General features: G+C 40.6%; 1 pseudogene; it reads left to right on the top strand.

Annotated features, from left to right (window-relative positions):
* LOC101653102 overlaps positions 1-4,939 on the top strand; it is a 46,592-nt pseudogene extending 41,653 nt beyond the window's left edge.
* The last annotated feature ends 11,598 nt before the right edge of the window (positions 4,940-16,537 follow it).

Genomic DNA, 16,537 nt, shown 5'->3' with positions numbered 1-16,537 from the left:
GTACAGCCATTATGGAAATCGATTTGGCAATATCTAAAACAGATGGAAATTGAGCTACTATATGACCTAGCATTCCCCCTACTGGGCATATACCCTGTCGAGGCAAGAAACAAACCACAGCCAGACATCTGTGCTCAAATGTTCATTGTGTCACAGTTCACAATTGCATGGAGTTGGAAAAACCCCAAACAGGTGAATGGATAAATAAACAGTGGTACAATGGAGTACTATACATCCCTAAAAAGCAACAATGAATACATGAAGCACATCGTCGCATGGGAAGAACTGGAGGAAATTATGCTAAGTGAAGTAAGCCAAGCACAAAAGGACAAGTACAACATGAGTCCACTGAGGTAATCTTAATTTTAAAAAATGGGGCATAGGGGAAAAGCTTCTGTATACTTACATCCCCGGTGTGATGTCCAGCAACTATGGCTTGGGCCAAACCCAATCCAGGGATACATACAACAGCCAACTATTAAGAGGGGGAAAGAAAGATGAAAAAGTCATTGGTAGGGGTGAAGCAGGCACTAACCCACACAAGGAGAGGGTATTGTTTATATCTCCACAGGAGAGGGAGAGAGAGACCAGGCTTCATCCCAATGTGCCTAGATGTGAATACAACATATTGGCATGTATCAGAATACCAATAGAGAGGTCTGCAGGACCAGTTCTAATCTCAAATATGTGGACAATTCCCACCCCCCGGCCCCCAAGAAGAATGTACTCAAGAGGACAGCATTTGGGCTACAGCTTGGTGAGAGGGGCGCATCCGATTAGAGCACATGGGAGAAATGAAAAGGGATGGAGAGGGAGGGGAGGATATACTGGCTCACCAAGACTTGAGAATGATACTCTTGCTTGGAGCAGACAATGTACAGAGAGGACCATAGGGCTGCCACCATGGCGAGACAGGACATCCCTTGCTAAACCATACTGCTGCAGGGGAAAATACTGGAGACACAGTGCAGGAATAGTGACCCCATTCTGTGACAATCTGATCCCATCATGCTGGGGCAAAACACTAAGGGCATGCAGCAGCGCAGGATGGGGAGCAGAGTGATGAAACCCCCAGCAAATACCAAAAATAGATTTGGGAGATAGAGTGTGGCACCCCATCAGACTTGACTGGAAAACACTCATAAAGGCCAACAAACAGACCTTGAACTATTGTTAGGCCTTTCCATTTCTTCAGTGGCTTTCTTTCTGTTGCTGTTGTTTTGTTGGTGTTGACTTCCTTTGTTGTTTTATTTGGCTTTACTGGGTTTTTGTGCTTAGTAATGTATCTGCATGTCTATCTAGATAAGATAGGCAGGATAAATAACTCAGAGATGAAAAGAACAGGAACAATGGTTCCGGAGGGATACGGGAGAAGAGGAGGTTGGAGAAAGGAAGGTGTGGGGGAAAACCAACCCAGGCACAAGTGAAAAAGTGAACTAAAATAGATGGTGAGAAGAGCGTCGGATGCCTAGTGGAGGTTAATCAAGGGCAATGTAGCAGCAAGGAATTACTAAACCCGAAAGAAGCCTGAACATGATGGTGGGGCAAGGGGAAAGTAAAAGAAAATAGATGAAAGAACCAGGAGGCAAAGGGCAATTATAGAGGTCTAAATACAGGCATGTACATATGTAAATGTATATATAACAAGAGGTGAATAGAACTACGTACTCATATGTATATGTTAAGAATTAAGGTTACAGGTGGGCATTGGGCCCCAACTGAAGTACTCTCTCAACACAAGAACACTTTGTTCTAACAATCTGGCATTCTGTGATACTCAACTACCTGACATGCTCACTGAAGACAAAATGGGTACATACGTAAATGTGGTGAAGAAAGCTGATTGTGCCCACTATCTAAAGATATAGTGTCTTGGGTCTTAACGGCTTGAAGATAAACAAGTGGCCATTTAGCTCAGAAGCAACAAAGCCCACATGGAAGAAGCACACCAGCCTGTGTGATCATGAGTTGTCGATGGGATCAGGTATTAGGCATCTAAGACCCAGAACAAAATCATAACCAAGGTGAATGGGGGGTGGGGGTGGGCATGGAAACCCAATGCCAATCTATAGAAAATTGGACATCCCCCTACAGAGGTGTCACAGGGAAGAAATGAGCCAGTCTGTGTGCACTATAGCACCAGTGAAACACACAACTTTCCTCTAGTTCTTTGGTGCTTCTTTCCCCCCACTATCATGACCTCAACTCTACCTTACAAATTGGAATAGACCAGAACATGCACACTGCTACAGACAAGAGCCCACAACACAGGGAATCCAGGATAGATAAACCCCCCAGGACCAACAATGAGGGTAGAGATACCAGGAGGATTAGGATATGGTGTGGGGAGAAAGGAGGAATCGATCACAAGGATCAACCTATAACCCCCTCTCAGGGGGATGAACAGCGGAAAAGTGGGTTAGGGATGACGGGGAACGATGTAAGATGTGAAAATAATAATCTAAAACTAATCAAGGGTTAGTGAAGGAGGGTGTGGGGGTGGGCAGGGAAGGGAAGAAAGGGGACCTGATATTGGGACTCAAGTGGGAAGAGAATGCTTCGAAAATGATGATGGCAGCATATGTGCAAATGTGCTTGACACACTGGATGAATGTATGGATTGTGATAAGAGATGTAAGAGCCCCCAATAAAAATATCTAATTTAAAAAATGTGGGTCCCCTCAGCCTACCTGGGCGGTCTTGGGTGCTTACCCAGCTGCAAGCACGAGCGCGATGGGGGTGGCTCGAGGTCCCAAGCTGTGGCTGTGGACTTAGGCAGTAGAAAATTAGAAATATCCTCTGGAAAACTGGTCAGATTTGCAGAGGGCTCTGCTGTAGTGCAGTCAGGTGACACTGCGGTGATGGTCATAGCAGTGAGTAAGGTGAAGCCCTTGTCCTCCCAGTTTATGCCCTTGGGAGGACTATAAACAGAAAGCTGGTGCAGCTGGTAGAATTCCCACAAACTATCTTAGAAGAGAAATTGGTTCTCCTGATAAAGAAATTCTTACAAGTCAAATAATAGATCGTTCAATTAAGCCTCTCTTTCCAGCTGGCTACTTTTATGATACCCAGGTCCTCTAATCTATTAGCAGTGGATGGTGTTAATGACCCTGATGTCCTAGCAATTAATGGCGCATTGGTAGCCTTCTCCGTACCAGATATTCCTTAGAATGGACCTATTGGGGCTGTGCTAGTGGGAATAATCGATGGAGAGTGTGTTGTTAACCCTACACGGAAAGAAATGTCTTCCAGTGCTCTAAACTTAGTGGTTGCTAGAGCGCCCAGAAGTCAGATAGTCATGTTGGAAGCCTCTGCAGAGAACGTCTTACAGCAAGACTTTTGCCATGCTATCAAAGTGGTCATGAAGCATACCCAGCAGATCATCCAGGGCATACAGTAGTTTGTCAAAGTAATTGGTGTTGCCAAGAGGACACCTCAGAAGTCGTTTACTCCCTCACCATAGATTGTGAAGCACATTAAAAAATTTGCCATGGAAAGACTTTATTCTGTTTTTACAGATTATGAACATGATAAAATTTCCAGGGATGAAGCTGTGAACAAGATAAGGTTAGAGACTGAGGAACAAATAAAAGAAAAATTTCCAGAGGCTGATGCATATGACATCATAGAATCCTTCAATGTGGTTTCAAAGGAGGTCTTTAGGAATATTGTTTTGAAAGAACACAAAAGGTGTGATGGTCATGATTTGACTACACTTAGGGATATAAGTTGTGAGGTAGATGTGTTTAAAATTCTTCATGGATCAGCATTATTTCAGAGGGGGCAAACACAGGTCCTTTGTACTGTTACGTTTGATTCACTGGAATCCAGTTTGAAATCTGACAGAATTAGAACAGCTATAAATGGAATAAAAGATAAAAAAAATCATGCTGCACTATGAGTTTCCTTCTTATACAACGAATGAGACTGGCAAAGTGACTAGTGTAAATAGAAGAGTGCCCTGGTGGAGAAAGCACTGTATCCTGTCATCCCCAAAGATTTCCTGTTCACCTCAGAAGTCCTCGAGTCAGACGGGTCATCCCCTATGGCATCCGCATGTGGTGGAAGTTTAGCACTAATGGATGCAGGGGATCCAATTTAATCTGCTGTTGTGGGTGTAGCTATGGGATTGGTCACTAAAACCAATGCTAAGAAGAGTGAAATAGAAGATTATCGCTTGCTGACAGATATTCTGGGAATTTAAGATTACAATGGTGACATGGATTTCAAAATAGCTGGCACTAACAGGCAATAACTGCACTGCAGGATTATATTAAGTTACCTGGAATACCAATAAAAATTGTCATGGAAGCCATTCAACAAGCATCAGTTGCGAAGAAGGAAATATTGGAGATAATGAACAAAACTATTTCAAAACCTTGAGCATCTAGAAAAGAAAATGGACTTGTTGTTGAAACTGTTCAGGCTCCCTTATCAAAACGATAAAAGTTTGTTGGATCATGTGGCTGTCATTTAAAAAAAAACTTCAGGCAGAAACAGGAGTAACTATTAGTCAGGTAGATGAAGAAACTTTTTCTGTATTTGCACCAACACCTAGTGCCATGCATGAAGCAAGAGACTACATCACCGAAATCTGCAAGGATGACCAGGAGCAACAGAATTTACAGCAGTGTATACGGCCACAATAACTGAAATCAGAGATCCTGGAGTGATGGTAAAACTGCATCCAAATATGACTGCCATTTTACTTCATAACACACAACTTGATCAGCGAAAGATTAGACATCCCACTGGACTAGAAGTTGACCAAGAGTTTCAGGTGAAATACTTCGGGCATGACCCGGCTAACTGAAGAATCAGGCTTTCTCCTAAAGTGCTTCAGTCTCCAGCTACGTCTGTTGTCAGAACTCTGAATGACAGAAGCAGCGTTGTCATGGGAATGTCTGTCTCACAATCATCATCCAGCTCCTCTCTGTGATCCCTGAGGAGAAATCCCAGGGTGGAGTCCTAGACAGCAAACATTCAGGAGTATCTGCTAATATGGATATAGTACTAGCATATATTATATGTAGTATACTAATATATATAGTATAAATGTACTCCAATTCCTTTGTACTAAAAAACTCATTTATGTGTGCCATTTTGCTTACTTCAAAGAGTAATTCATTATCTTCATATACATGGTAAATCAAATATTTATCATTAAATGTCAAACATTTAAATACATCTTAAGAAAGAAGACCCTTTAGTACTAAGTAGCTACCTGATAAATTAAAACAATAGATCACATTTGCTACTGTAGGGAATCTTTCTCAATGCAGAAGTAGTGGCAGTTTTCCTGTTGGCATCTAATAGCTCACTTCTTTGCCCACCTACTTTCCTTACATACAAATATCTTACAAACTGGAACTTGCCATTTTCAAAGGTAGTACTTATTTCTTAAGAATTATATATAATTAGGAGTTGAGGGAGTAAGTTTGACCTGATTTTAATAATATGAAACCTTTCAAACTAATCACAAAGGTATAAACAGAGTGGAGTAAATATTATAAATAGAACCTATGTAAAATGATGCAGTAAACATTTTTTAATTTGCCCAAATATGTGAAGGAATAATTTATTCATCATATGAAAACTGGGTCATTTTCTGAGTATAAATATTACAAAAGGAGAGAGGAATTATGATTTTCAGTTAATAAATAGATCTTTGAAAATAGTCACATAAAAATGTGCTGGAAAACTCGGCTTATAATCGAGTGTATATCAAGAAGGGTTGATATCACCACAATTAACTTTGGAACCTTTTCTTCCTTCTTGTACCCATTGATGTTGATTCCCAATTTCCCTCCCCTTTCTCTAAAGTTAAAGCACTTTAAAAAAGAAAGCCCAGAAAGAGGGCAGAGAATGTGGTCACCTTGCTTTACTACTCCAACCTGGAAGGCAATATAGGGTGCCTCATTGCCACATTTGAAGATGCTGTAAGTGAAAAAGGCACTGTCATAGAAGGCTGCAACCACATTGGCCTCCTGGTGCTTCTTCTTCTCCTATCTTAAGGCCTTTGAATAGACAGTTCTCTCTGCCTGAAACAGCCCTCCCAGTTTTTCCACATTTCATGACTCCTCTGAAAAGATGTTGTGGTAGTTACACTACTTTATATCAACTTGAAGATATATAAAAGTTTAGGGGTGGTATCCAAGCTGTCAACCAAGTCACAACCTGATGGTGCCTCCTTGTGTGTGTGCCCTTCTCATAAGTAGGGTCTGGGGTACCTGCCAGTTCCCTCTGCTTTGACTTTTCTGATTGGTAGACACCCTGAGAGCTGCTGAAGCCCTGCCTTGTTTCCACCAACATTGGATTCATGTGACTTTGCCTTCACTAGCCTATGATATTCCTGCATTCTCTGAGCAGTGACTTATGGACTAGTCTTTGACTTATGGACTTGAGTTAGACTGGACTGAGATGTTTTCTTGATATATAATTACTTCTTGATACAAAACTATTTCTTGTACATATATGAATGTCACTGGATTTGTTTCTCTACTCAATCAGGCCTAACACAGATGTCTTCTCCTCAGAGGAGCTGCCTCTGGCATTCCTGTTAAAAATAGTCTCTCCCTTCACTATAGTTTTATAGTGCTTATATACATTATACTGGTATATTTTTATATTTGGCTTTAAAAATGAGAAAATTATTGTATCAATGTTTTGGAGAATGAAAGTTCAAATCATATGAGCTTGGTTGTAGTATCAGAGAAATAAATAGTTTCAGGGAGACTTCTACTGCTCTTGTTTGTCTGGTGCTTTTTGGCGGGGGGGGGTTCGAATTTGAGTTTTGCTCCACATTTTTTATTTCGTTCTACCTTAGTCAGAATAGTCAATAGTGTTAACCAGTGTAGATGAGGTGTGGATCATGTAGACTTGGTTATTTTAGGAGCTTTCATACTGTCTTGTTCATGCTGAGTAAAGACCTGTAGTTATGTCTTAAATGACCTTTACAAGTTTTTAAGGCTCCAGATGCTAATCACTGCACTAAGACACAGGTCATGATTTTTGCAAATGATTGATTGAGTTCTGACATAAGATAATGGTTCTCTGTCTGTGTGATCATGAGATGTGGACAGGGATCAGGTATCAGGCATCAGAAGACCCAAAACAAACAAAGCCCATCTGTAGACAATTAGACATCTCTTCACAAAAGGGTCACAAGGAATGGACGAGTCAGCCAGGGTGCAGTATAGTACCGACAAAACATACAACATTCCTCTAGTTCTTGAATGCTCCCCTCTTCCAATTATCATGATCTCAGTTCTACTTCACAAATCTGGCTAGACCAGAGCATGTACAATGGTACAGGTAAGAGCTCTGAACACAAGACACACGGAATCCAGGGCAGATCATCCCTTCAGAAACAGTAATGGGAGTAGCGATACCATGAGGGTAGGGTGTAGGTCGGGGAGAAAGGGGAAACACATCACAATGATAAATGTATTAATCCCCCCCAGGGGGAATGAACAACAGACACGTGGGTGAAGGGAAACTGGACAGTGTACAATATTAAAATAATAATAATAACTTATAATTTATCAAGGGTTCACGGGGCTGGGGGACGTAGGGGGAGGAAAAGTCTTTTTTGTTTTTTTGGTTCTAAGCTAACTCAGAAAAACAATTTTATTTGTATCTGTATTAGTGTTTTCAATAAAAACTTGACTAGACCCATGTATTTGTGTTTATGTGTAATTATAGACAGTGTTATCAATTATGTACAAACCTGTACCTACCTGTATATCAGTATGCCTAAAATTTTCAAACACTTTTTTTTCCAAAACTGTTTTATTTATTTATTTTTATTTAATAAATCATTTTATTGGGAGCTTTTCCAGCTCTGTGTAGATCCTGCAAATGTATTTTGAGTTTCCACTGTCATCCATAACACGCCAGAACCTCACAATTTAAGCTTTGACACTATTCCTTCCCTTGGATTTGGACTATATAATTTACAATCCTTGGATCAGAGATGTTGGTATGCCTTTTCTATATGGGTTTAGTTGTTTTTTTCATTTAACAATATCCGACACCCATTTCTGATAAACATACTAAGCAAAATAGGCACAAAATTGATCTTTCTCAACAGTCAGTAGCATGGGAACTCTGTGAAGCAGGCCCACCATCCTCAAGCTCAAGCGATGTATGCACCAACAGTGAGGTGAAGCTCTAGGGAGCATCAAGCTCTAGTGTCAAGATCCATGGGTTGGCTTGGCCCACAGTACAAGGTTGAGACAAAGAACTCGCTCAAACAGCAGCATGCTGGTCTGATCATCAGGGAGGAAGAAAGAAGGGGATGGGTCTTGGAAAGTCGTTTATCTCGTTGCCCTCCAAAAACGCTGTAACCTGATTAAAGTCTGCCAACATATTCTTATTGGCCTAGTTGGCATAACAATCCTAACTAGCACTTATGATTTTTACTTTTTCTATTCTTTTCATTATTTCTTGAACAATTTCCTCATCCATTGAAGAAATTAATTATTTTTCATGTAGATCCAGAGTAATTTTTTTTAGAAAATTCCTTTCGATTTAGGTGGTGTTTACTTCTTTGTGCTTGTTTTTATTGATTATTCTTTTGATTTGGACTGAGATTGACTGATGTCTTCCTGGCATCATGGTGCAACTTTTAGGCTTGGGAGTAGCTGCTGGGTCAGGTAGGGAAAGTTGTGGCTGATAAGTGGTATATGTGAGGAATAATAGAAACTGGAACACAGATGGAAGAATCAAGAACGAAGAGAAAAGAGAATAAAGAGATTTAAAGAGAGAGAGAAGCACAAGAGAACCAGTCATGCAGGCTAGGGGAGTGAACTCTCTCTCTCCTGGGATATTCTTAATATAATTTCTCTATGCAAAATCCCCACTCTATGCCTTTCAAAGTGAATCTTTATTTTTGGTAGGCAAAAATCTGAAGCTCTGGTAAAGTTTCTGGAGAGCCAAGCCATGGGAAAGAATGGAGGAGCTGAACTTCAGCCCTGTTCCTCATCACTGCAGATCTGACTGAAATCTTATCCACGGAAGGGGATGTGAGCAGTGGCCAAAATCTCTTCAATTTCTTGTAAGAGTCCAGCCAACTTTTGGAGGTGAGAGAACCAGCTTAGAGAAATCTATCTCTATCTTTGTCTCTCTGTCTGTCTCTCAGCTTGGGGGTGTCTCTCTATATGATCCAAATTTTCTCTATCCAACCTTGATAAGGTCTGGTTAGGATGAACTTAGTTTTATGTGTGTGTGTTATTTTTAAGTGTTCCTGTCCTGATCTTGTACACTCCCTCTTCTCTTAAACTGTTTTGAAGTTTGCTCTTTTGTCCTATATTAAAAAATGTTGGGAATCTGAAATGGAGTAGAGATTCTTAAATGTGGGTATTTTAAAATGAACTAATTGACTATTCTTATGTGTAGGAAAAACAAGAATTGAGTATAATCTGTTTAATTTCTAAAAAATGTGGGCCTTAAATACCTAAGATAGTGACTCTCAGGATGACACATGTGGAAAACTTCCCAGGATAAATAGTCTCCATTGTGGAAATCAGATTTTTCCTTTATCTGATAACAAATGCTCTTAAGTTTATTATTTATTTTAATTGGTATAACAAGGTTAGGTAGTTAGTTTATTGCGCCAACTTGGCCGATAAACACATGTGGGTTTAATTGAAGGGTGGAGGGATAAATGGCTCAGTGAGCCTCGCCTTTCTAGTTCTCGGGTCTCTTGCTTTCTGATGGTCAGACCAGGGTGCAGCTGCCTTAGCCAGTTCCCAGCTTTAGCTGGCAAGGCTCACTTCCTGCAAGACATCCCTGAGGAGAAGCCACTTGGACCTACCTGGATGCAGCCGTGGGCGCTGAAGCAGCCATGTGGAGAACCCTGCCAGCACTGAGATGTTTCAACATTCACTGACTTGGTTTTCCTCCTGCAGTCGGCATCATTGCTTTTGTTTTGTGAGATGGAGGAGGACTTTGTGGATTGGTGTTGGACATATGGGTTAATGTTGGACATATGGGTTAATAGGTTAATGTTGGACTTGTGGACTTGGGCAGCACTGGGTTGGGATGTTTTCTTGATGCGCACTTGACCTTTATATAAAACTCTCTCTTATACATGAGTTTCTGTGGATTTGTTTCTCTAAAGTACCCAGACTAAAACACAAGGCCTTGTAACAAAATATTGGTAAAATATAAGTTGAAGTTCTGGATATTAGGTATATGTAGTGGTTAGGTAGCTTGATATAGGAACAGGGGGTTGTCTCTTCCATGCCTGCAAAGGCTCCCATAAAGGAAGTTGGGAAGAAATCAGTTAAACATTAGACAACTATGCTCATACCCAAGCCCCCAAGTCAGGTGGGAAGTACACCTGGGTGGTCCAAAGTAGGTCCAGGCTCATGACATCACCCAGGTGAGCTCAACCCAGCCAATGGGGTCAACCAATACCATCAACCACGCCTCTCCAGCCAGAAGCTTTAAGTATCCTGACTGTGGGAAGACAGGTCTCTCTTACCCAGCTCCCAGCAACAGGGCTGGGTGAGGGTCTCACATGAGCCTGGTCTGGGCCTCCTTGGGGTGCCCAGGCTCTCTTGCCCCTGAACACTGACCCCCTCACTCTCTGGGCTCTGTGCCCTCTTGTCCCTTGATACCTTGGCCCCTGGAACACCCCCCCCCACCCCAAGTTCCACAAGTGTGTGTGCTCTTTTTCATGAGGGTGATCTTGCCCAATTGTGAACCCCTTTGAGATGGTAAAACCTGAAACTTGTCCTGTCCTTCATAAAAACTCACTTGGATTACAAAACGGGCTTCGGTGTGAATTTTTTCATCGTGTGAAGCCAAGAACCTAGGTATTACCCACTTGAGAAACCTTACAAAGTGTATATGAATTTACTTAAAAGCTTAAATTTGATTTTGTAACATGTTCATGCTTATGAACCAAACTGATTTATAACAACTGTAGGATCAAGATCTCTAAGTTATCTACTAAGCAGTATGTTCATCTTTTTATGCTTAAAGGGTTACTTATAAGACTTATATAAATAATAGATAGAGTTCAATAGATTCTAAGAACAAAGCATTTGTATCTCAAGTATAAGAAAACCACTCTTAGCATTTGAATCCAACTCTACACAAAGTTGAGAAACGTGTTTGTTGAGAGGAGATCTGGTGGTTATTCATTAAGCTAACTAAACAATACCCACATATGCTATCTGTTATATCTTTTAATCTGAGATTATGTAGATTACCTGTCTGGTTACCTTTTGTTTTTTATGGGGTAGACATTTGGATTAAGAATGCTTCTGTTGAACTGTCAAAATCCATATTACTGTAAGTGCTGGTAATCTAATGCAGTGTGAAAACAAAAAACTCTGTTTAAAATAGGGAGTTTTCTTTCTTGATTTATCATTTCCTTTCAGCCTGTTAGACCAAACTGCTACTTCCTGTTTTTATAGTACAGTTTAAATTAAGATTTTTAAAGAATGAAGTAAATGAGATAAAAATGTAAAATAATTTGTGATTTTAGTATTGTTCAGTATTGTTCTTAGGTATGGCACTACTGGGTGCCAATCAATTCCTCACCTCTCTTTCCTTTTGTTTCATTATAATTAAGAATTTCCCCTAGGACAATTTTGTGTGTGACTGTGGATGGAATTTTCTGAAAGAACATACCCAATCAATCCTGGAGGACTTAGACTGCTGACCAGTGCTTTAAGTTTAGCATCTCTCCCTTAATATACAATAGACTGAGAGATTTCTACTCATATAAGCAGGTTGATGATTTACTCGGCCCCATAAAAGCAGGAAGTAGCTACAGAAGGAGAGACCTTAGTCTCCAATCAATGAAAGAATTATGTATATGAAATCTCTAGGGAGGGAATGTGTAGCACATGGGAATGAAGGTGATTTGGACTAAGCATGTGCAGAAACCGTGCAATACTTGTTCCTGCCTCCCATTTTACTGCTTCCTTATGCAATCTCTGGGATGTGGAGGTTTTAATTTACTTATTTTTCAAGCTGCTCTCTGAGATTAGTGGCCACCAGGTCTTTCTGGTTGATTTCCTTTTAGCTGTTGTCTACAGTGCTTTGTTTTTATTTTTCTTTGTAACACTTATCTAATGACATGTATTGTCTATTTCTCCTTTTAGAATGTAAGTCCTATAATAGGATTTTTGTATATTTTCTTCATGCTGTGTCTAAAGAAGTGCTTGTTCTATAATGGGAGTTGAATGACAAGCAAATTATTTCATGGCATTTACTTCACTGTGTGTTAATTTATCTTTTCACATGTCTTGTACCTATTAGAATTTTATGTAGGATTCCTCTTTTTCTTTTAACATTTTCATTAATTTCCTAACCAATGCTTGAAACAATGTGTGTTAAATTGGTAAGTGCATGGATGCATGGATAGACTCGCAGATATGTGGCAAAGAGGTTCAAATAATGGCTAGGTGTTAGTCTAGACTAGACTCAAGAAATCCACCATGGTAGCCTTTACAGATACATGACTATTTCACACTTGAAAAGGTATTTGTCTGAATTGAGCTGTGTTGCCAGTATAAACTACATGCCAGATTTTGAAGCCTTGGCATTACAAAATGTAAAACATCCCATTAAAATGTTTTTATTGATTATATGTTAAAATGATATTTTAAATCACCTGTGTGATGTTTAAGGTTTTGTGTCAACATGGCTGGGCCAGAATGCTCAGTAGCATGGCAGTTAAGATATAGAAATCTCCCATGATGAGACCTTTTTAAAATCTGTCTGATACAATATGTTATGAGCAGCAAATCAATGGGAAGGAAGTTTCTTTAGGGATGCAGCCTGATTGCAATATGTGTGGATGCTGTGAAAAAGTTTGCTTTCTTTTTGCTAGGCCTGGATCCTGCGTCTAGCTCATTGCCTAACCTCTAGGACTTTATGCTTGAGCCAGTGGTGTACCTAATGGCTTGTTTTCTGAAATTCATTTGTCTTTGCAGCCAGAAACTTGCTTTTTAAAAATTAATTATTTTATTTTTTTTATAATCAATTTATTGGGGCTCATACAATTTATCACAATACATAGATCAATTGTGTAAAGCACATCTATACATTTGTTGCCCTCATTATTCCCAAAATTCGCTTGCCTCTTGGGTTCCCGGAATCCGCTCATTTTCCTTTCCGCCCCCCCCCCTTCCCTTCCTCCTCCCCTTTCCCCCATGTACCCTTAATAATTTATGAATTATTATTGTATCTTCTATTACACTGTCCGGCGTCTCCCTTCACCCACCCCGCTGCTGCCCATCCCCCAGAGAGGAGGTTATATGTGGCTCCCTGTTATATACTACCTCCCCTTTCCCTCCCTCCTGGTATCACCACTGTCACCCCTGATCCTGAGAGGTTCTTCTGTCCTAGATTCCCTGCGTTTCCAATTCCCATCTGTATCGCTGTGCTTCATCTGGTCTAACCAGGTCTGCAAGGCAAAATTGGGGTTCTGGTAGTTGGGGGGAGGAAGTGTTTAAGAACTAGAGGAAGGTTGTGGGTTTCATTATTGCTATACTGTACCCTAAGTGACTCATCTCCCCACTACCCCTCTGCAAAGTATGTCCAGTTGTCTAGAGATGGGCATTGGGTCTCCATCACGCGCCACCCTCATTGACAAGGATATGACTTTTCTCCCCGCCTTTGGTGTTTAAAGCCTGGTCCCTTTGGCCCTTCATGATCACACATGTTGGTGTGCTGCTTCCATGTGGGCTTTGTTGCTTCTGGGCTTGATGGCCACTTGTTTACTTTCAAGCCTTTAAGTCCCCAGACGCTATAGGTCTCGATAGCCGGGCACAATCAGCCTTCTTCACCACACTTACTTATGCACACATTCATCTTCAGCGTTTATGCGTGGAAGGTGGTCACACAATGATGGTTTTTGTTATTTGGTGTCTGCTGCCTGTTCCCTTCAACACTTCGTGTTCGCACAGGCTCGTGTGCTTCTTCTCTGTGGGTTTTGTTGTTTCTGAGCTAGATGGCCGCTTGTTTTCCTACAAGCCGTTAAGACCCCAGACGCTATATCTTTTGATAGCCGGGCACCATCAGCTTTCTTCACCACATTTTCTTATGCACACATCTGTCTTCAGCGATCATGTCGGGAAGGTAGATATAAAATTACCGTTTAGCTGAGCAAGGTGCTCTTGTATTAGGGGAGTGCGCATGAGAAGGCCCAATGTCCACCTGCCACCCCACTACCAAACCAATAATTATAGAAGCCAGAATGAAGACTGAACATGGTATTGGGACAGGAGGAAAGCGTAAAGAAATAGAGGAAAGAAGTAGGAGGCAAAGGGCATATATACAAGCCTAAATACAGACATGTACATATGTAAATATATTTAAGATTAAGGGGGGAACAGACCTAGGTGCAGAAACTTGCTTTTGACCTGCCTATTTTGAAGTTCTTTAGACCCTATGTGAGTCAGGAAAATCTTCCAGTTTTATATCTGATCCACTGACTTGGAACATTCCCACCACTACAACTATGTGAGCTACTCCTTGATTATAACTCATCCATATGTAAATTTAAGGAGCCCTGGTGGCATAGTCCTTAAAAGTTGGATTGTGATCAGCAAAGTCAGCAGTTAGAAACCACCAGCTACTCTGTGGGAGGAAGATGGGGCTTTCTACTCCCATAAGATTTACAGTCTCAGGAACTCACACTGTCCTATAGGATCACAACGAGTTAACATTGACTCAATGGCTATAAATTTGTTTTTTAATATATATACATTTATATGCAATGGGCACAAACATAAGGACAATTGTGAGAATGGTGCCCAACATATGTACATTTGTGAGCTTTATTGGTTTTGCTTCTCTAGAGAATCCAACCTAAGAAAATCAGTTCTTTTGCTTTTCTTTTTAATGTGGTTTTCTATTTCTATTGTTTAGTATTGATCTAGAGGTTTTTATTATTTACAAGTTTATATTTTCACTATTACAAGCTCATGAGATCTCTATATGTAGAGAGTGTAATAGGTTTGTGTCAACTTGGCTGGGCTAGGAATCTCAGGGGTTTGAGAGTTAAGACCTAGTAATCCCCCATGATCTTAACCTAATACATTGTAATCAACTCCATTATGGGATCTGCTATGAGCAGCCAAACAGCTGTAAAAATATTAAGATGGGATGCAATATCCTTCCTTAAATCACAGCCCTAATGAAATTGAAAGGAAATTTCCTTGGGGGTATGTCCTGCTTCCAATATAAATGTACACTATGGAAAAGTTTGCATAGCTTTATACTGGCTCTGAATCCTGCATCAGGCTCATTGAACTGGTTCTTTGAAGCTGGTTCTTTCAGTTTGATCCAATGGCCTAACATATTGCTTACTAATACTGGGAGTTTTCAGTGACCTGACATCTGACTTGCTGACCTTGGATTTATTTGCCTCTGCATCCACAAGCCTGATGTCTGAACTTGGATTCATATAACTCTGCAGCCACCAGCCTGTGACATTCCTGCTGCTCTTGGGTTCATCAGCCCCTATAGCAATGTGTCAAGAGAAGCCTCCAGGTGAACATCTGACCTACAAAATTGGTACCTGTCTGAACTTTGACTTTCACTGATTTTGCTTCTCTACAGAACCCAGTCTGAGATAGATGGTTAGAGAGGGTTCCTTGTAATCAATGCATTATTACTGATCCTGGGGACTGGTAATAACAGTGTCAAGTAGGCACCATGGTTAACTTCTCAACTTCATCTTCCTCATATATGTGGTTTTCTACTCTAGTTTACCATAAAGCTGCCAGCCACAAGTCCTATGGAATGATTACATTTTTCTACACCTCTTCTATTATCGCCTGAATGGAGATAGCCATGAACAGAGAGCTCAAAAGTGAGCTAACCATTGGAAAAGGAGCATCAAAGATCTAATGCATCTTATACTATCCATATGTTGCAAAAGCCCCAATTTGTAAAATCTATCTCTGTCTGATAAGTGATTTCATGCATATAATCAACACCCCTGGTAGAGTCCCAGTCTACCTAAAAGGGAAATACAAAAACAAAAGAAACACCTTTTTTCCTCTAGGAGATTAAAAGCAAATTGGGAAACAAGACAAACATGTGAAACGTCAAACAAGAGCACAGAAGAGTATCCCCCCAAATATTGAGCAGAGTGTGATTAGGAGATAAATAAAAGATATAGTGTCTGGGGTCTTAAAGGCTTGAAGATAAACAAGCGGCCATCTAACTGAAAAGCAACAAAGCCCACATGGAAGAAGTACACCAGCCTGTGTGATAACAAGGAGTTGATAGGATCAGGTATCAGGCATCAAAGGACAGAAAAATCATATTGTGAATAAGGGGAAGTGTGGAGTAGAGACCCAAAGCCCATGTGTAGGCAACTGGATATTCCCTTAGAGAAGGGTTGTGGGGAGGAGACAAGACAGTCAGGGTGCAGCATAGCACTGATGAAATATACAACTTTCCTCTAGTTCTTTAATGCTTCCTTCCCACCACTATCATGATCCCAATTCTACCTTACAAATTCAGCTAGACCAGAGGATGTACACTGGTACAGATAAGAGCT

Source organism: Echinops telfairi, unplaced genomic scaffold (genome assembly GCF_000313985.2).
Source record: "Echinops telfairi isolate 266 unplaced genomic scaffold, ASM31398v2 ScPeMD7_7423;HRSCAF=8461, whole genome shotgun sequence".
Classification (NCBI taxonomy): domain Eukaryota; kingdom Metazoa; phylum Chordata; class Mammalia; order Afrosoricida; family Tenrecidae; genus Echinops; species Echinops telfairi.
The sequence above is the reverse complement of the archived record's forward strand: the minus strand, read 5'-3'. Positions and strand labels throughout refer to the sequence as shown.